General features: G+C 34.2%; 1 protein-coding gene across 4 annotated transcripts in view; it reads right to left on the reverse strand.

Annotated features, from left to right (window-relative positions):
* The window catches only part of GALNT13 (polypeptide N-acetylgalactosaminyltransferase 13), an 815,643-nt gene that overhangs the window by 227,060 nt on the left and 566,439 nt on the right, over positions 1 to 22,144 (reverse strand). The gene's annotated exons all lie outside the window — the stretch shown is intronic.

Raw genomic sequence — 22,144 nt, forward strand, 5'->3', positions numbered from 1 at the left:
ACCAAGGAAATACTTTATGTAATCTGATCAAATTATCAGTTGGAAAAACAAAACACAATCTTAAAAGAACGAAAATCTCTATGAAAACAAACTCATACTATTAATTTCAAAATGTAGATACAATGGCATAAAAAGGAAACCTTTATGTAACATTTGAACTGACATTATTTCTCTGAGTGAATTTAGAGCATTTTTTATTTCAATATCTAAAATCTCCACATCTCATATTAATATCTTGCTGTCTACTTCTGCATTTCGGCAAAATATGTGCCAGTTTATGGCAATAGAAGCAGATTCTTGAAGTATGATGATGATAAAGTTTCTCTTGTTTTTCTTCAACCCCTTTATTTTCTCTTTCATAATACCAATGCTTTATAAAGTTATTAGTTAAAGGCAAAAGCAGGTAAAGATAAATCAAAACAGAAAGTCTACAAAAATGAAGCATTAACATACTTACAAATATAAAATTTCTTACCCAATGTGAAGATCAGAAGGTTGAGGGGTTCAACAGTCCCTTTGTGGTCGCCAAACTATGATGTTTAAAATCTAAATTGTGGTCGCCTTAAATTAGCACCAGTCCTTGGGCATTAAACCTTTATTAAAGCATACAGATATTCCCATGGAGTTCAGAAAGTTAAGAAAAAAGCCTATTTATCCTAGAGTTCCAGCCTGGTCTGGTTCTTCCTCAAGTCCTCTGCCACAAGCCTGCTTCAATCATGATCTCTCTCCAGCAAACTGATTGTGGAAGCTTTTTATAGGTCTGGAACAGAGGGGGGGGCGGTCCTTACACACTGCTTCAAGCTGATTGGTTGGCATCATCCAAATCCATTGGTTCTGAAGGTGTTCTCAGGGTATGATTACAATCCAGTTAACTTGAAGTAGGCTAATCAGCAGTTAATCACTCTCACTTGATTCAATCAGTCTAGATTAATCTCCAGGTGGGTCTTTGAGTATCTGCTAAATCTCATTATTTCATCTCAGTATTAAAGCACACACTTTGGATTTCCTCGTTCCACTCTGGTAGCTCCTTGGAAATCTGGTACATAAGTTGCCAATTTAAAATTATAAGGTGCTTTATTTAGAATTGCCTTAGCTAGTACATAAAAGAAAATATATAGTATCATGAACTTGGAGGTGGTGGAAGGTACCATAGAGAACATCAAATTTGATGCCCTCATTTTACAAATAAGGAAAGCAAGACATCATAATGCTAAATGAGTTCTGGGGGATAACAAAGCTAGGTCTGAAGCAAGATTTATCCCAGATCTTCCTGAATCAAAGTCCTATGAGTGTTATGAGTGTTGTACATCAAGGAAAGAAATAGATCAGAGGTTGACAAACTTCTTCAGGGACAATGCCAAGTTATAACTACTTCATTTGTGGTAAACAGTAGGAGACAAAGGAGTGAAATGCTGAGGGAAAAGTGCAGTGGGTTTACATATAAAATTGTAGATTTTAAATGCCATGAGAGTATGCAGGGATACTAACTATTTTTGTTCAGTTTTACCATTTTAATTTCAAATTTAAGGTTGATATATAAAATAAATCACTAATAATGATATATTTTAAAACTATAGAAAATAACAAGAATTTGCAAAATGGTAGAAGAAAATCTAAGTTCAGAAAATTGAAAAGTATAGTGATTGTAAGTTGAATGAGACCATAACAAAGATCAAATCAAATCAAGAGATTTTGAGGAAACCTGATAGTCATTAGATGAAAGAAAATCTTGTCAAAATAAGGTTTTCATGAACTATGTGAGAATAATAGTCTCATGCATTATCTATTACAACACAATAAAAGAGGAAGGGAAAGAAATCAGTAGTATGTGAATGTATAGTAGAGAAAATATTTCATTAAATTTTGATAGATTATATCTATATCTATATTTATAAATATATATGTATACATGCATACATATATACATACACATATACATATATGTATGAATATTTTACAGTAACTGTTGACTTCAAAAGAACACTTTACTTTTATAGACTGAATATGGCAGAGAGTACTTCCTTATTTTACTAGTTAAAAAAATCAATAATATCTAAAATGAATAGCTAATATTTATATAGTGCTTATATTGCCAGGCATTTTGCTAAGTGCTTTAAAATTATCACCTCATTTTAGTCTAACAAAATCTCTGGAAGGTAAATACTATCATTATCTCCATTTTACAGACTGAGTAAAGTGAGGTAAACAGAAATTTAGTGACTTGCCAAGAGATACACATCTAGTAAGCATCTGAAACTGGATTTGAATTCAGGTCTTTCTGACTCAAGACCCAGTGCTCTATCCACTGAGTCACCTAGTGGAGGCCAAAAGAGGTGAAGTTTATGCAGTGGTGGGTGACTATTCAACTAGTTCCAGCTTTTCTCTTTCCTGTGTTTAAGGAATAAGGCATCAAAACACCTTAAAGTCTAAAGCTGTGTTTCTTAAGGCATCACCTACTCCATTTGAACACAGAGCTTCTTAGAACATTGCAAAGACAGTTTAGGTCTCCTTGGGCAATACTTTCATTTTACTGAAGAGAAAACTGAGAAGGGAAGTCACATGCTCATGGTCAACTAGCATTTTGATAGCAAAACTGGGACTGAACCCTAAAGGTCATTGTGTAATGAAAAGTGTAAAAGATTTTCATTTATAACACTTACATCTTCAGGTAGGACATTTATAAAATGAAATGATTTAGCCTAAATAACTTTTAAGGTCTTCTCCAGCTTTATATCTATGATTATATGTCTAATTATTTTTCTATTAAACAATTCCATCTCTTCTCTGTTGCCTGCTATTTTTATCCCAGAGGACTCTGGTATCTATAATATTTCTTCCTATTAAGAGCTCTGAGATTTCCAATGGGGTAATTTCTTGGAGCATTTTTTTTTTCCTCTTGGCCAGCTTCTACTACCTATCAGAGTGAAGACTGGTTTAGATTCACTCTCTTTTTGAAGATTATTAAAGCTTGCTACTTGTCTGTCCAGTGCCTAAATATTTTCATAAATGTTTTTAATTTGGGAGCAGAAGATTTAAATCTAAAAATGGTCATCTGGTTATTCTTTTCATTGTAGCAATTCTTTAGTTCATCATTTGGGAGTGTAATGATTGGAATGATGCCACCTACTGGAGACTTGCTGTGGGAAAGCTCCACCATGAGGAAAATGCCTCAGAGGCATTGTAGCTTTTCCTTGGAATCAGGAAATGACGTTTGCTCATGGGGGCTGTCTATCAAGGCTACCAGCCAATCAACTTGAGGAGCCTCCTATGGTCTGGGAGGAGACAGGAAAGAGGAAAGGGAGCCTGCGTGGAGAGCTCTGGGGTTTTTGGGTTCCTGACTGGATGGTGCTGGCGGCAGAGGACTTCACAGGAAATTTGAGGAAAGATAAGAATGCCAGGCTGTTGGAATTCTGTTCTCTATCTTTTTCTTTCTATTTTCCAATAAACCCTTAAAAACCTAAACTAGTTTTATCAGTGATTTTAGTCAGTTTCCCCCAAAACTGGGGGAACAGATTAGAATCCACATTTAGAATCTTAAATTACACAGGAGACTATTAACTAAAGTGTACTATACCTTTCCATATCTTTATTTTTTGTTACTTGAATTTGTGATATTTTACATAAGGTTCATAAATTTCACAGGTTTCAAATTCAGAGTATTTCAATTCTAATGCTACTATAGTTTCTATTTTTATCTCTGTTATTCCAAGCTCAAATAGGAAATGACTTCTTTGCTAGCCCTTTTTTTCTCTCTCCCACACTGTCTTTTACATAAAGTTGCATTTTATTATTATGATTGTTTCTGCCACATGGTTACTGTTTGATAAATAACTAATGTGTTAGTGCAAAGTTATTCAAAATCTCAATAGATTTGGAGATAAAAGGTCTGAATTCAAGCTTCAATTCCTTCTCTTACTAGTTTTTTTCAACTGGGGCATATCTCTATGAGTTTCCCTTTCTATATACTGTGTCTCATTGGGTGATGATATAAATTAAATAAGGTAATACGTATTGATTTCTTTTCAATGATAAAGCTTCAAGTATTTTATGGGATTAATAATATTTCAACATACTTTCAGTAACAAAGATCAACAGAGAGAAGAACTGATATTATCTTCCAAAGTCAAGTATTAAGATCTGGATGCATAGCACCTAAATTAATCCTTATGATCATAATATTTTTTCAGAACCATGCTGTTAACATGAAGGGTGCCAATTATATGAATAACTCTCATATATATGGCTCACTGCCCTTGGTAGAACCTAAGAATCTCTTATTGAGAACTTCTCCAAGGATAGCTTCTAATTCCATTTATGAACACTCAGGCTCCCAAGGCTCCCAAATATAATATATTTTTGTTTGTTTATATGCTAAAAGCCAAATATTGGATTTATATCCAATGCTATAAAATAACAAGAAACCTATTTTTCTGGTAGGTCAATGTCTTCCAAAGAATCTATATGGTCCGTTTGACTATCAAGGATAGGGAAACAAAGGAACAAGGTTGAACATTGTTTTTCCATGTTACTTCTTTAAGACATGCCTTCTATTACCAGTAACTCCCCTCTGGCCACTGTTCTCATTGCCCTACCACCTTGCTGCCCCAAGCTTATGTGTCATTGTCATTCCCTCACACACTAGATCCAGTATCCAGGTGTTAAAGTCCAAATGTGATTAACCCAGTGTAATAACGGACGAAATACCACACCTCTCAGATTCTGTCACCCTTTTTGTCTATTCTGGTGCCTTCCCAGGTTCATATATGAATACTCTCAGTAGGATCAGAGTTGCCCAGATCTCATTGCAAAATTTCTGCCAGGCTCATTTTCTTCTCTATGTTTTGTCTTGTTTTAGAGGCCATACTATTTCTGTCTGTACTGTTTGGTCCCTGTACTTTGTAATGATTTGGACACAAAATAATAAAAATAACAGTTCAAGGTCACAATGGAAAAATAGTTATAAGCAGTAAGTGGTTGAAATCACAAAATAAAGTATTAAGTGGGTCTCATGGAAACTCCCAATAGTTGTTTTTTTAATTTTTTTTTTTTTTGGTGAGGCAATTTCGGTTAAGTGACTTGCCCAGGGTCACACAGCTAGTAATTGTTAAGTGTCTGAGGCCAGATTTGAATTCAGGTCCTCCTGAATCCAGGGCCAGTGCTCTATCCAGTATGCCACCTAGCTGCCCTTCAATAGTTCTTACATAGTCCCTTGCATTCCTTTGAATCTGAATTTGTTTTTAAATTGTATTTTAGTGACATAAATAAGCAGCATTTACAGATTGAGTAATAACTTACATGAAATAAATTTTATAGTGAAAAAAATAGGCTCACATATATTTTAGGTGCCTTCCAGGCACCTTCTGAGAATTCCAGGATTGAAACCTTCAAGCTGTTTTCATTACATTTCTCAAATCAAGCCAATCATCTAGTCCATAATTTTTCTCACAGAATTTCTCATCCAACCATCCCTTACTTTCCACTTCATTTCCACTATGACAGTCCAGGCACTTTTCAACTCCAACCTAGATTACTTCAATAAATAAGGGGATAAATGCAAGGTTAGAAAGACTTCCTCCTATGTTCCAACTTAAAGTGGAGATAGAGAGATGAAATAGGGGTTCTGGGGTCACATATGCTGTTTCGCCGTAGCTATTTTTCTATCTACCATCTTGACCCAAAAACTCTATCCTGGTTACAGCTACTTTACACTAACAACAAAAAAGGGAAATAAAATCTCTAGTTGCCAATGTGTTTTAAAATGTCCCATTGTATGTGCTGTTAATACTTGAAGTCTCTCAGTAGCATGCATGCACATTTGGACTGAGCCTTTTGGGTGCCTCAAAAAAGCCCTAAAGATAAAATGGCCATTTTTCCTTCTAGAGTAGAGTAATCTTTTAGAAGCCATTGTTAATTAAATTTATATTGATTTATTGTACCTAACCTAATAAGAATTATTTGTTCCTCACAAAGTTTTTCCCTTTTTTCAGGTTAGAGGATGGGTATAACTATGCTATTTTAATAATGAACTCTAAATAATAGCATACAAGATATAACAAATATTAGATGAAAAATTTAAGAAAATTAGCATTATGATATATATTCACAAACATGTATTTTCTTTGTTTTTAAGATAGATGATTCATGGGAAAGGTGAAGCCAAGATGCCATTGTAATAGGAAGTTCCTTGAACTCTTTCAAATTTGACGTTAAATTCTAAAGTATCAGAAACAAAAAAAATATATTAGGTCAGGGCAAAACAAAAATGCAGTCCAAGAAAACTTAAGAGGATGGCAGAAAAGTTCTATCCTATTGGAGTGGTGGTCAGCCTGGAACACAGTGAAGGTAGCAAAAGCCAGGAATTTGGGACAGTAACTTTAAGATCTCTCCGGGTGGGTGGGGAGGGTGGAGGAGTGAGGGGGGAGAGGTCAGTCAATTAGCCAGAAGGAATTTACAAGGGATCCATTGCTGGCACGGTGTGCAGAACCCTACAGCATTGTCCATATGCAGTTATAGGACATGGTTGCAGGGCAGAAAGGAACATTAGCTCACTGACACTTGAAACTTGGAAGAGGGAGGGCAAAAGCACTGGGCAAAGCTATAAGGAGAAGAGGACTACTTGTGAAGGATCACTGGGGAGTAGAAGCCTTTGTCACAGGTCCAGGGAATAGAGTAAATCTTTGATTTCCTACAGTAGGTGAGGGCCAGAGGGAGAAAAAACATTCACAGTAGCAGGGGAGCAGGGGATCTAGTTGAGGTCAAGGGTGCAGAGGAGTGCTTGTGGAGGCTTGCAAGCCGGAGCACAGGCCAGGAAAGCAGGGAACACACCTTTCCTTAGATTATACTATCTTGAAAGTACTAAAAAATATCAGACCCCCCAAAAAACCCCCAAAACAGCAGAATGAAAGAGAAAAGAACAAAAAAAAAACCCACAAACCCTGAGACTTGGGACAGTGCCATCTAACTTAAGAACAGATCTCAACTTTACCATAAAGTTACAACTCAAGAAAAAGCTGAGAGAGAAATAAACAGAGCAAACAACAACAACAAAAGCACCTGACCATAGAAAGTAACTATGAAGACAGGGAAGATCAAGACAGAAACACTGAAGAAAACAATGCATATCCCCAAAGAAAAACATGAATAGAACATAAGTCTAAAAAGAATTCATGGAAGAGATCAAACAAAGTTTCATTAAATAAGAGAGGGAGAGGGGGGCAGCTAGGTGGCACAGTGGATAAAGCACTGGTCCTGGATTCAGGAGGACTTGAATTCATATCTGGCCTCAGACACTTAACACTTACTAGCTGTGTGATCCTGGGCAAGTCACTTAAATCTCATTTTCATACAAAAAGAAAAAAAAATAAGAGAGGTAGAGGAAGAAGTAGGAAAAGAAATGAGAGTGATGCAAAAAGTTATGGAAAAAAAAGTTAACATCTTGATAAAAGAGACACAAACAAAATAGTGAAGAAAATAAATCTTCAAGAACAGAATGGTCAAATGGATAAAAAAGGCACACAAATCCATTGAAGAGAACAGTATACCTGCCAAGACAAACCCAGGGACTACATGAACACAATTCTAAAACAATTTTCATACATATAAAGTTAGAACTAAACAATTAAGAAAATATCAATTGCTAGTGAGAAGGATGAGCCAAAAATGATGATTCTACCTAAATTAATGGAATTATTCAGTGACGTATTAATAAAATACCAAAATTATTTTATATATATAGAAAAATAATAACAAATATCATCTGGAAAATCAAAAATTCAAGAATATAAAAAAGTGCGTGTGTGTGTGTGTGTGTATGTTAGTTTGTAAGAATTATTCCTCCATATCAGGTTCTTGGAACATATGAGAAAAGACCAATATATATTTATTTAGGAAACTTTTAATGTTTGGAAGAGCACATCTTTTATATTGTTAATCAATCCATGGAGAATTGTGATTCTGGTTGGGGGGACTCCAAATATCTATTTTGTAAAGCAAGGTACTCCTGAAATATAAAATTTTACTGTAATATTGATACCACCAAAATAGCTTGTCACAAACTTCTACAAAGCCTTTTATGAGGGAAGTATTACTCTTTTACACTTTGCAATTTCCAAAAAAATTTTTTCGAAAATTGTGGGACATAACAATATAGACAAAATGAGACCTAAAGAAAGTAGGGAAGTTGTGACTATAGATGTCCTAGATCAGGGTTTCTTAAACTTTTTCCACTGGTGAACCCTTTTGACCTGAGAAATTTTCACGTGACCCCTGCTATAAAGGTATATAAAATAAATATACATATCCTTTTACTATTGCCTATTTTTCCTATCACCACATTCAGTTACAGGACCCCATATGGTTGTGACCCACAATTTAAAAAGCTAAGGTATAGATTACTCAGTCACACGAGTTACATAAACAACAAATTTATCTTCCTTGACAAGATACCTTATATAATAGCACAGAGAAATCTGTCCTTACCTCTGTTACTCTAAACCTGCCAGATGCTATTCTTGTGGCATTTAAAGGTTGCTGGATCTAGTAAATCAATGCATTTTAATAATTAGTGAAAAAGGCAACTCATTTTTTAAAGTATCTACTCTTCCTAAAGGAGAATATTATCATTTAACTTTGAATTAAAGAATCAGAATATTAGGGTTGCAGGGAATTTCATAGGTCATTTGTTTCATATGTTTCATTTTAATGTTCTGGAAACTGAGGTTTAGAAAAGCACAGTGAATTTCCTAAATTCTAAAAACTAACAAGTGGAAGAGCTGGATTTAGAAAAATAATTGAATTGATAAATAAATCCAATAATTATTTTTATAAATACTAATAAAATTGATAAATGACTTACAAATTTAATGAAAACAGAAACAGATAACTTATGTACTAGAATATTAGAGAATTAGAAGACAAAAATTCAGATGACCAAGAACTGAAGTGAGAAAATGAAGGCTATACACCTTTCAAAAGAAATTAACAGGGCAGCTAGTTGGTGCCATGGATAAAGCACTGGCCCTGCATTCAGAAGGGCCTGAGTTCAAATATGGCCTCAGATACTTGACACTTATTAGCTGTGTGACCCTGGGCAAGTCACTTAACCCTCATTGCCCTGCAAAAAAAAAAAAAAACAAAACAAAAAAGGAAAGAAATTAAGAAAATGATGAGAGGTTACTATAAGCAAGTACATCTAATAAATTTGAGAAGTTAAAACAAGTATATCAATATCTACAAATTTATAAATAAAACAATAACATTTTAAAATATAAACTAAATTGCCTAATCTCAGATGGATAAATGATAGAAGATATTAATGAATTACTGATTTAAAAAGCACCAGCCTTGTTCACAAGTAAACTCCTGGGATAATAGTAACAGAAGGATGGACCTAAGAAATCTTGTAGTATAACTTCCTTATCTTATAGATGCAGAAACTTGGAGCAAAAGAAGGCCTGTCCAACATATAATTCTAAAAAGTGATATATTCCCAGATGTCCTATTCTTATTTCTATTACAGATGCTTGTTTGGTTTTAAAATACATGAGCTTTCTTGAACTTTATCAATTCTATTAAAAACAAAGTTATAGGAAAGAAGATGTACTTCTTTAGTAGTGTTTGCTTGGAGTTCTAAGACTGAAATTATATAGATAACTATAGCTCACTTCTTGTATTTATATTAAATGGGCATTCCTCCTTTATCTTCAGGCTGATTCTACATGTATATTTTTCTTAACTTTCATTTGTTATAGTAAAAACAAGAATATGAATTCTAGAACACCACCTCTAATTTGTCATTTGGTTTTAAACTTTAAAAATATTTTGTACCATATATTCTCTGATAAATAATTATATTAAAGAGGAAGGGGATCAAAACTTTTTGTTTTCTTATTTATAAAATGTGTGTCTGTGATAGGACCTCTCCTTAAGATGATATAAGAAATAAATTCATTATATCTAGGTCCTGATTAGTGTAAATAATTAATCATGTGAAGTGAATAAATTATTTTAATTCACACTGTATACTTTCATATTTTCATTAGACTAAAACCAATAGCCATATTTTACATAATTATTACTACAAATGATGCTAATGTGAGTATACATAATCATGTTAGGATTCATTATTCTCACTAATACGGACTTACCTTAATTTACATTTATTCCCTACCTATCATGTGGCATTTTTGTCTATACAACAATTTTAAAAAATGGGTCTAATAGAAAAAAATAGGCCTAGTCCTATTAGGCCTAGCTGGTATAGTTCACTGAATACTGTACTTGGAGACAGGAAGACCTGTGCTTCTGTTTTGGATATGCCCCTTTATTTGCATTCTTGGGGATACTGGAATGAAAACAATCCATCACCAGGTTGGTTCCTGAGAAAGTATCAACTTCATTTACTTCCTAAAATCAGGGATATTTTTAATTTGGGGGGTTACCTGTGGTTGTTACATGTGGTCTTTTTGGAGGCCTAAAAGACATCCAGCCTTTCTTTGGCCTTATCATGTTTTAGGGAACATCATAAGGGAGCTGAGTTTCATTCCAAGGCAGGAACCAATGAAGATTTGATGATGGTTTACCATTTGTGTTTATGATTCTGGTATGCTATTAGGGGAATTTAAGTTATACAATTCATGGTTTATAGTAGCAAAAAGAGTTTAGTCTTTACTAAGACTGTGAAAGGAGATGCCATAGTTTCCTAAGCCATAGAAATACATAATATCAGAAGTGGAAGGGAATTTAGAAATCATCTAATCTAATCTCTTTATATCATATATGAAGAAACAGGGACCTAAAGGGTATAAGTGACATATCTAGTTGAGTGTCACATCCCAGACTACAATTTTGTTCCCTGCCTCCCAATTTGACCCTCTTTCTATTATTCCACAATGACCAGAGGAAATGGAATAGATTTACAACCTTCATTTTGGTATGTGGTAAAAGAGCTAAATGTTATTATATCATAACAATTTTCATTATTTTTAAAAGCCTTATAAATAAAATAAAAACACAACTTATTTATGTCTCATGATTTTCATATGAGTATTTTTCAGACCCCAAAGTTTCAGTTGAACAAATAAATATAGGACAATTTACATTTATCATTGGAAAAAAGATCACCCAGTACTCAGAACTGGTAGAGGGGGAAGCAATTTTAAAGAAGTTTGTGAAATCTATCATACAGGAATATTAAATCAAAAGGTTTGATTCAGTCAAATTCAACAGCATAGTACAAGTGAAAAGGGTACTAAATTTGGTGTCAGAGGACCTGGGTTCAAAAACCAGCTCTGTCACTTAATACACGCAAAACACTTAATATAATCTTGGGCAAGATATTGTTATAAAATAATAGAATTTGGCAGACACCCGGGGGCCCCCACCTGATTGATTTAGTATTGTTTGAATTGGATGAGAATGAGAAACCGACTAAGTACCTACTTGGTGATGCTTAGATATAGGCCACAATTGGCCTGCCCTGAGTGACATGTTAGTTTACTACTGATGTCACTAGGGGACCACTCTCAGCCATCCAGATTGAAGGACCTCCTCTTTGGGGGAGGGAGAGATAAAGCTAAAAAGGGGAACACTCACTCTGAGAGCTCTTTTTCCTTCTGGAATGTACAGAGACGGACTGCACAGCTGACTCCCATTGAAATTAAGGACCCCAGGTGGTGAGTGGAATTAAGGCCAGTTCATTGAGCTAACTGAACTGGAAGCAAGTTTGGTGTTTGAGTCAGTCTTTGCTAGAACCAGGGAGCTTATCCGTTTTTCTCTTCCCCAATTTCCTGGCCCCAGGCTTTATTAACTTCACCTTTGTTTTAAATTTTATTCTCATTAATAAAACTTGGTTTGTTTGTGGAAAAGAGGCTGTTAACCTCCTTTATTATTAGCCTGGGAGGAGTAACTAAAAAGGCAGTTTTGAAAGGAGGAAACTTTGGACCTAGAGGTCCCTCATTGTTTTCTGAATCCCAATATTATGGTGAGCCACCAAATTAAGTCTCCCCATAACAAATTTGTCCCCTACAATATAAAATTTCTGAGTTTCAGTTTACCTTTCTCTAAAATGAGATGTTTTGACTAGACAACCTCTAAACTCCCTTCTTGCTCCCAGCAATGTTATATTAAGGATCTAAGTGCAGGGCACTGTTCTTAATTATAGGAATACCAAGGGAAAAGAAATAAACAAATCAGCCTTTGAAAATAAAATATTGTACTTGTATATTTCCAAATATTCTATGGTGAATAACTTTTGTGTTTACCAAATTCACAGTAGAAATAATTGGAAAACATTTAAGAAAAAACATAGATAATTATTTTTAGTTTTCTATTACTTAAATTTGAATTGATATAGGATTAATGGAATGCATTAAATTGAATTTATTCTCAGATTTGTGGGAGTCATTGTATTAGAAAATTCCTTGAAGAAATTCCTCCTGTCTATGTAGAATAAGAACTTTTCTGCACCTTAGAGCCTCAGATTTGTTTCCAGGGAATTTGGGTGGTTTAGTGACTTGAAGAGGGTCACATAGCAATAGTTGTTATACACAGGACTTGAACCCATATGTTCTTGAGAATGGCCCTTTCAGCTTGCATGTCTATTCTCAGAAATACCTCTTTTCTACTTATAATCTATAGTCATTGGCGTATGTGTCATGCAAACATGGTTAATCCTTTATTCCTGAAATTAAATTTTATTTAAGTAAATCACATAATGATTCCTTTTATAAAAAGCAAGCATTTCAGTTGCTGAGAATGGTAGAGCTTATTCGTAGTCATCCACTTAAGATAAATATCACTAGCTGTGACAATATAATCATAGCTTAGGATGGGGCATATTTTCCAGTAGTTACCATAGAGATTTAAATTTGGATCCTTAATAAAAAGCACATTCATCTGATTTTGAATAGATCAATTTGGGTAAGCAAGGTATACTTGGCTTTCTAAAGTAAATTCCCACATATTGCTATAATAGGTTTGCAATTCTATTTTGCAAATTAAAAGTCTAAACATGAGTACACATAAAAGTACTTATTACACAGATTCCTTGAGCTCTTAAAGGAGGTCTCATTAATTCTTTCATTCTAAATCAAGTGCTTCAGGATGTGTTAGTAATGTCATAATGGAATTTCATTCATGTATGTTTCAAAAAGATAAGAAGAAAATCAGACAACTTTAGGATAAGCTTGTCTAATATGCAATGTACTACTAGCAGACTCTAGACAGTAATCATTAACCATTCGCTTTACTAATAATTTTGTGTTAGAGATAAACTCCATGTCCAATTTTTCCCATTTTCAAAGGTTCTCTCACTATCCCAATCTATATCCTTATCCTCTGATCATCTATAACTCTTAATATCACAGGATTTCGTGGAAGAATAAACTTTATGCATCATTTAGTTCAATCCCTGCAAGAAGATTCCTTGGACAAATTAAATACCATCTTCAGTGTTGCAAAGCTATCAAATACTAGGATTTGAAATCATACCAGTTTTAAACTCTTTCTATGAAACCACATTCACATTTCCTTGCCACCCATTTGCCTCTTTGCTTATGTTGTTGTTGTTGTTGTTTTTTTAATTTTCCTTGTCATTGTTGAAACTTTATATGGTCAGAATTTTTTTCCATTTGCCCATTTTCTTAGTTTCTTTCTTGACTTTTAATTCTTTGATAAAGTGAGGCACTGCTTCCAGGGTGGCAGGTGAACTGTCTCAAGCTTCAGGGGGGTTTGTGTAGCTGTTTTCAGAGATACTTCTAGAAATTTTTAAGTTCTTCCAAGGTGGTATGATTTAAGGAATGATATATTTACTACTTTCCTGGCCTGTGCTCTGGTATGCAAGCAAACAAAGGCCGAAGTTTTTGTCCTGGAACTATGAACAGAGTCCACCTTCACTGTGCCTACAAACTCTTATGTCCTTGTGCTCCTCTCCCACTTGGGATCACCACACAAGACTGACCTGGATCAGAGTATGGGCAAAGCAACAGAGTCCTGCCTCAGTTCTCACAAAGAGAACCCTGTAATATCCTTCTGGTCAATTGTTCAACCCTCTTACCATCTGTGGGCTGAGTTCCAGAAGCAGTTGCTGCCACTGTTGATTCAGAGGCTCCCAGGGCCTGCCCCTGGTTTGCTGGGGTTGGTGTTATGCTGGGTTTGGATCTGTGCTGGGGCAGCCTGCTGTGGGCTGCACTCCACTCACCCCCTACAAGAGACCTTTTAAGTTGTCTTTGGATGGGAAATTATTTCATCCTGTCTTTTTTTTTTTTTGGTTCTGCTCCAAGAATTGTCTCATGGCATTATTTGAAGGGATTTGGAGGGATCTTAGGGAGAGCTCAGGCAAGTCACTGCATTTCCCCTGCCAACTTGGCTTTGCCCCTCATTTGGGTTGTTTTTTAAAGTAAAAAGGAAACCCATATACAATGTGCTATGTTTTCAGATGAGAAAAAATTACTATTTGTTTCCCTGGGCAATTAGGGCTGAGACATATTATACACATATTTAATGCAAGGTATATAAGGCATTTGGATATATTTATTGTGGTCTATTCCGGGATAGTTCTGAGTGGAGTGCCAGGCAAATAATTGTGCTGTACACATATTAAAATGGAAACAGTATGTAGAATTTTTTGGAATGGGGAGAGACTGGGGATTAGGAAAAAACAGGGAAGTTACTTTAATAGTTCAGGGGAGAGATAATGAGATCCTGAAAGATAACCACCTGTACTTATAATACACCTCAAGACTATCAAAGAACTTTCCCCAAATTAATCTTTATGCGATATATTATGCAAGTATTATTATTCCTATTTTATAGAAAAGGAAGCAAGCCCTGAGAGATAAAACTAACTTTTCTATGATCATACAGCTGGTAAGTGAGGCAATATTTAAAGCCATGTCTCCTGATTCCAAGTTCAGTGCTCTATTTACTATTCTTTTCAGCTAGGATGGTAACAATGCAATAGAAAATGTGAGGAGGGGTTTAATGAGACAGATAGCAAAGACACTAAATTTACTTCAGCAATCTACCTAATAGGATTTTGCATTTCACTCTATAAATATTTGTTTGACTGATAAAGCAGGAGCATATTAGAGACTCTCTGAGGAATTATGCAATGATTGATAATTTCTTTCAAAAGAAAAAAAATGTGTCATGAGTTTTTGGAATACACTTTTTAAATTTTTTTAATTTTAAGATTGAAGTCAGAGTGAATACTCATGTAGAAAATTTTTCCACAGTCTAGGTCAGAGATGTTAATTCTCGTCCTATCTACTACACAAATAAGTTGTCATAAAAGCCCAGCAAATGGCAAAACATATGGTACCTACTTTGCTGGGCTTTTATGAAGAAAATTCTCTGTCAAGCTTAAGGTACTATATAAAGGTTATGATGAACAGGTTACCACCAGGAAAACCTTGAAAGACCTACATGAACTGAAGCAGAGTGAAATATACTGTATAGAAAATAACAGTAATAGTGGGGGATGATCTGCTGGGAAGCATGTGGTTATTTACAAATAAGTTGTCTTGCTTTGTCAAAGGCTACACAAGAAGCGATTATCATAATCATGATTAAAATTTAGTACCATTCATTTACCATTTCAGCATTTTTCCCACTTTACTACAATTAAGAGGTGATTATTTCATGAAAGATTTTACTATGTCCCTAACATTATATTGTCAGATTTCTAGGAATATGTACAAAAAGATCAATTTTCATACAACTCTTCAAGAAAGTGTCTATTGTACAAAGCAAGTCAATCTTGCAAAAAGGAGCCTGACTTCATAATTAAAAAATTTGCTTTAAGGGGCAGCTAGGTGGCACAGTGGATAGAGCACTGGCCCTGGAGTCAGGAGGATCTGAGTTCAAATCCGGTCTCAGAAATTTGACATTTACTAGCTGTGTGACCATGAGCAAGTCACTTAACCCCAATTGCCTCACCCAAAAATAAATAAATAAATTTGCTTTTAGATAAAGCAAACACATTAGGCATAACAAGTCATCTTAAAATTGTACTTGAGAACAAAGAAAGTTCATTTCACACTTAATACAATACTTATAAGGATCATCACTTCTAAGAATCCTCAGAGGAACAAATATTTAAATAGGGCCTAGAATTCCATTTTGCACAGCCAAGAATACTGTTTGTTGGATCAACAATAGGGACTGGGACTAGATAGACAATTTTTATTGATAGAGGGAAACCACAAAAAAAGAAACTTCTTCAAACAAAAACAAGTCATCACCTTCTCTCATATATATAGCACTGGAACATTGCCTAGACCATTAAGAGGTTGAGTGATTTCCCAAGTGTAACACAGCAAGTATACATAAAGTCTTGAGTGGAACTCACTTTTTCTTGGCTCAGAGCTTGATTCTCTCCATGAAACCATCATGAAACATAGAAAAATACTTTTGAAGCAAAGGAAGCTACTAAAAAAAAAACCCAACTTTTCCACTTGGAATGTACAGATACCCTAAGTAAAAACAATTTTAAGATTTGAATTATACAAGTAATTGATCCAGTACTACTTATTACTTTTATTGCACCACGTGGGTTTAAATATAAAGCAATTACCTAATTCATGGCTATGTATTTATATCATGGCTATATTATTGCATTGGCAGCTAGAGCAGTGGAATTTATTTTTATTATTAAGATATAGCTATGATATAAATACACATGCAGTCTTTCTTTTTGACCTGAACCCTAGTCCTCTTAACTCCAAGGCTAGTATCCTATTCAATATGTCATAATGTCTTATTATACTATTCACTTTTAAACACAATGACTTGGATTTACTTTAGTAGGCAGCATTTATGAGTTAGTATGGTTAAAAAGACATACCAAAACAAAGAAACAAAGAAAAACAAATCCATCCCTTGGTGTCAAAACCTCGAATTATGAACCTACTGTTATTAGGCCCATTTTCAAAGCCTTTTCATCTTTACTAGGATTTACTAAAGATTATATACTATATACTATATATTATATACTATTTACACAGTTTTAGAGAAGCCTGGGTAATTTCAACATACAATGCCTCTGATTTAGGTCTTCAGAGTATGTAGGTAGACATGCTCTCCTTAAAAGTTTGATTACTTATGTATTCTACAATATGCAAATATTCTAAAAATGAAATTTCAAGCCCATTAAGGCTTCTGAATCATAAAAATGTAATTATGTAGAATGTTTGGGATTTGTACTTGTTTGCAAAAAAGACCTCTAAAGCCACTTAGTTATTAAGGTCTTTGAGTTCACAATTATTTAAATGATAACTTGTCATATCTTAATAAGCTAATTCATCATATCATTACCTTAAATCTGGGCTCTGCTGAATTAGAAACTCTCTCCATACCTGGATTAATGTAAATGTTCTCTTCCCAGTGGACTCATATAACATAAATTTCATCTATTGTTCTTACTTTACTAGATTTGAGACTTTTACACAACTTTAGTAAAATAGACTTTACTAGCTCTTCATATGCATATATGTATAAGCACACACAAATTTATATACATATGCAATGTATATATTGCACAATATACATGTAACCATGATTCATTTACAATGTATTTATACTTATCAAGTGATAATTTCATATATAACTAGATAGATATATAACTGGATAGATTTTTTAAATCACAGCAAAATGCTTTTGTTTTCATTACCTGAATATTCTAGAAGAGTTGAAAAGTTGAATGATTTTTATAATTGCCTTAATTTTCAACTTTGCTTTGTGTTTTCAGAGAATTTAGAGGTAATGTTGAGTAAAGAACTAGATAAAATACAACTTGTCAAAACATTACTATATCCTTGGAGTTCAGAAGGGATAATTCCAGAAATTAAAATCCCTTAAAATTAGTTCCTTTAGCTTTAGGGAAAGAATTATGAGACAGATAAAGGATAATTGTATACAAAAATATAGAAAGATCTGAAATAATAATAATAAATTATGGATGGAAATCATGTACAATGTCAGTGTCTCAATCAAAACGTTTTAAATTTTGTAGTTATTTGCTAAAAATCTGGGATATTTGGCTTGCTGCCATCATTATAGCAATGCTATTTAGCATATATGACCTAGCTATGAATTTAAGGCCCAACAAGTTGGCTTAGTTCTGATTTTATGTTTGCTAAAATTTTATTTCTCACTATTCAGAAAGAATACACAATATTTTTTGATTCAGCAAGCATAGTCGTATAATCTTTACATTCCTTCCAGTGACATAAAATGAAGGAGGAAAAAAGATTTCCAAGTGGAGAGATATATTCATAAAATACATTTCCACTATGCTCTTTGGAATGACTTATAGACATATCACCATTTTTGACTGTTATATGAATGGTAGTAACATTACATACCTATCATTATTCATGTCGTTTACTACTTCTGGAATGCCTTCATCCCCTCCTTTCTTTGTACTGAATTTCTGTCCCCTTTTTCCAGCCACATTTCAGGTTCTATCATTTATGTGAAGCCTTCTCTGATCATCTTAATTGATTGTGGTCTTTCTAACCCTTAAAATTCCTATCTTTATCACTCAATTGGCATTTGTAGAATTGGTTGTCTTTTTATCCATATGTCTCCTCTATAAGAAATAAATTAAATAATAATTAGAAGGCATGCCTTGAAAGCAAAAAGATATAGATTTCAGTCACATCTCTGACATACTATGGCTGTGTAACCCTCATCAAGTTATATATCTTCTCAGCTACCCAGGAAAATCTATAAAAGGATGTGTCTTCACATCTAAAAAAAGCCTCATAATATACATATATGTATACATATGCATATGCATATTTATGAGACATATATAATGTTTCATATATGTATGTGTATCAACCAAAAGGAGATGAGGTTTTGAGTTCTTAGTTCAAGTCCCTTTAATAGTTGTGTCACTTTGAGATTTGTCACAACTTCTCTGGGTCCCAGTTTATAAAAAAAGATATTTGGACTAGATAATCTCAGCAGTCACCCTCAGTTTAAAATGTATGAGCTTATGATTATACTTCACTTTATAGAAGTTCAATATATATTTGCCTTATTAACTCCATGTCTATATAGTGGATGGACACATATATACTTGCAGAAGTAGGTTAAAAACTAGATAGCTACTTCCTACCCCTCCTTGGACTCTAAGTAAAAGATGTATTATTTTCAGGAGACAAGGCCACCAATGTTTTAATTGTATAGTTAAATACACACATATCTTATTTGTCCATATGTATATGTATCTATTTACATACATAGAGAGAGATATACTTATTTACAAAACACATATTTGTGCATTTCACACATTTATATAGGTGTGTATGTATATGCACATACATATATGTGGCCACAATTTAGCCTATTTTGTAATTTAATATCTAGTATAGTGAGGTACTTTTGAAGTATTTTACTAAATTCATATATCATTTGCCAAGTTATGCTAAAACAGCTTACAAAAGGCAATAAATCCAATGAAGAAGTAATTTTCAAGGTAAAAACTAGAAAATAAAGAAAGTGATTGGGGAGATTAATGCTACATATCATTGGATTCTATCTACATCCTTTTTTGATACTATTAACAAGCCCACAAATACCAAGTTTAAGTTTCTGAAGAGGAAACATTGCAGGGTTATTTTTTTTTGTAAATATGCACTTCCTTTTAGAGTAAGAAGTTAAAGACCTGTAAGGTAAAGGCAAAGGAAGCATGACTACTAACTTCTAGTAAGTTCTAAAATTTCCCATTATTAATGTGCTTTTTTTATCGACAGGTGCAATGCATATTGAATTACTATTCTTGAACTATATTCAAATTAGAATTAATACATTTATTTTAGACATAGGAAGCTTTATTTTATTACTTTTATTACACGTTTCCTCCATATCAGCTCCTGAATGAAAGCTTTGAAATGTGTGCGTTCAAGATGATGCATTCATTATTAGCAGTACAATCCTAGTTATCCATTTATCCACCTACAAATACTGTTGCCAGAAGTTATTTGCTTTTAAGCTATGCTCTACTTTTGGTTCAGGACAAATATACAATTGACTTAGGAGGTAAGAAATAAAATTTTCTACTCCCATCCATAGAAAGTGTCAGTTCATCCTACTTGCATTTTGTGGGAAATTTGGAAATAGATCACACAACCTCATAGTAACATGTTAGGGTGATTTGATTAAGCCAGAAAACCTGCTTCAGTTTCATCCCTGTTGTTATATAGTGGTGTTTTTTTTAATTTCCTCAGAGACTGTTCCATGTCATTTTTGAAGTTGCTATTTCCATCTTCCACAATTTACAAACAGATGAACAAAGAATATTTAGAGGTAGGAATTGAGTTCAATTCAACGAACCTTTAGTAATTGTGTGTGTATGTGCATGTGCATATACATGTATGTATATATAATATCCATATATGTATCTGTTTTTTTGTATGTATGAATCTACATTCATCTAGCTATCTATCATCTAGCTATCCATCCATCCACCCATCCACCCATCCACCCATCCATCCATCCATCCATCCATCCATCCATCCATCCATCTATTTTATTGCTGTAAAGTTGAGTTTTAGATAGTTGTATTCCTCTTGTTAAATAGAGGGCTTGTTTCGCCCACCTTATACTGACCATGAAATGGGAAGTGTTATAGGCAATGATTAGGTACTCTGGAAAGCCCAAGAGGAATGCCTACACTCAGCTGAGGAACAAATGACAGTAGGAAATAGACAGGACAAAGACTATTCTAATGGTGATATCCTCTACTTCAATGGTACCCATTGTCTTTATGACACCTACAGCTATACCTAGAAGAAACACTGTGTATATGTATCTATAGGTATATGTGACAAGTAAAACTAAATGTGGTTGCCTATTTCTGTCCCAAATGTAGGGAAAATTAACTGGGGTTTCTAATATATTTGTTACTGTTAAATTAGAAGCATTAGCACCAGTTTTAGAACATTAGACATTTATTAAAGTATATTAAATATTATTAAAGAGAGAACACGTGGAGTTCAGAAAGTTCAGAAGCCCACATAACTAGCAGAAGGTGCTGCCACCACCTTGGAGTCTCAGGCCAAAAAGAGGATGTTCTTTGACTGTGAGAGTGGAAGCTACCTGCAGGTCCAGTAGAGAGGCAATCCCTACATACCACTCCAAGCTAATTGGCTGGTAGCATTCAAGTCCATTGATTGACATGACTTGAAGGTGGTCTTAAGTTAGTTAACTTCCTTTAGTTAGGAAAGTTGATCTACATTTCCTTTGAAATTCTCCTGATACTGGGCTGGACCTGTAAAACCAGCCAGAGTTCCTGTGTGTATGTGTGGGGGAAGGGGAAGTCTGAGTCCCCCAAACTCCATTATTTTCTCACATACATATGTATCAATATGTATATATGTATCTTTATGTATCCATATATGTGTATATATGAAATCCCTCAATCTCTATTGATATCTCTTCATTTTGGCATTTTAAACACAATGTGACTCTCATCTACCTTTCTTCCTTGTTTACTTCATATTGGTTCCCTTCTCACATTGTGCCCATTATATATTTCCTTTACATGATGTATTTTTTTTTTGCAGGGCAATGGGGGTTAAGTGACTTGCCCAGAGTCACACAGCTAGTAAGTGTCAAGTGTCTGAGGCCGGATTTGAACTCAGGTACTCCTAATCCAGGGCCAATGCTTTATCCACTGCGCTACCTAGCTGCCCCCACATGATGTATTTTTCATCTTATATTTCATTGCTTCTCTTAATAGTGCTTTGTAGAATTACTAGTGTCCTACAAAGCATGACTTAAGTGTTTCCACCCATCTGAGGTCCTTCATGATTCCCCTTAGTTATTTAGTATTCTCTTGAGTATTTGAAATTACTTAATACCTATTTTCTTGTGACAAGTTTTCTCTTTTGATAATATGTAAGCATCTTTGTCTTTGCAAACCAAGTGCCTAGCATTGAGCTGTGCACATAGTGGTGTTTAATAATTGCCTGAAGAATTGAATTATTTAGACAAGGATCTGGTCCCATCATTTATCAGGCAAGACAATTAAGGAAGTGTTTAGAATTAAAAATTCTTAATTCTAAACCTAAAAAAAAAAATAACATGACTTAGACAATGTAAAAAAGGCCACTTTCTGGCAATCAAAACCAGAGAC

This window comes from Dromiciops gliroides, chromosome 3 (genome assembly GCF_019393635.1).
Source record: "Dromiciops gliroides isolate mDroGli1 chromosome 3, mDroGli1.pri, whole genome shotgun sequence".
In the NCBI taxonomy this organism is placed as follows: domain Eukaryota; kingdom Metazoa; phylum Chordata; class Mammalia; order Microbiotheria; family Microbiotheriidae; genus Dromiciops; species Dromiciops gliroides.